Raw genomic sequence first — 428 nt, 5'->3', positions numbered from 1 at the left:
AGCCGGATTCTGCTTCTCATCCTGGGACACGCGCGCCCCTGACCTCCGGCCCCGGCGCCGCTGCTGGAGGAGCGAGGCAGGGGCCGGGGGACCAGGCCGCGCGCGGGCCCCCGCGAGGGTCCCTCTGGCCGTCGGGTGGACGCAGGGCTGTGCATCCCGCAGGACTCCGGTCCTTCCCAGGGGGTGGGGGCCCGCGCGGGGGACACCAGAGCCCCCTCTGGCGGCGGTGCGGGCAGCGCCTGGGCCGGGGCAACAGCCAGCCGCCCCCAGGATGGGGCTGGGGGGAACAGACGCCCCCCGAAGCCCCTGCGGCCCGCACCTGAGTGGCCGCTCCTCCCCCGCGAGTCTCCTCCCCGCGTCCTGGCCCACAGCCGGAGCCTCCCCCCCGGCGCGGTCTGGAGCCCGGGGGCCCGCGGGGCGGCCGGGGA

The sequence above is a fragment of the Dipodomys ordii genome, unplaced genomic scaffold (assembly GCF_000151885.1).
Source record: "Dipodomys ordii isolate 6190 unplaced genomic scaffold, Dord_2.0 Scaffold10, whole genome shotgun sequence".
NCBI lineage: Eukaryota > Metazoa > Chordata > Mammalia > Rodentia > Heteromyidae > Dipodomys > Dipodomys ordii.
The sequence above is the reverse complement of the archived record's forward strand: the minus strand, read 5'-3'. Positions refer to the sequence as shown.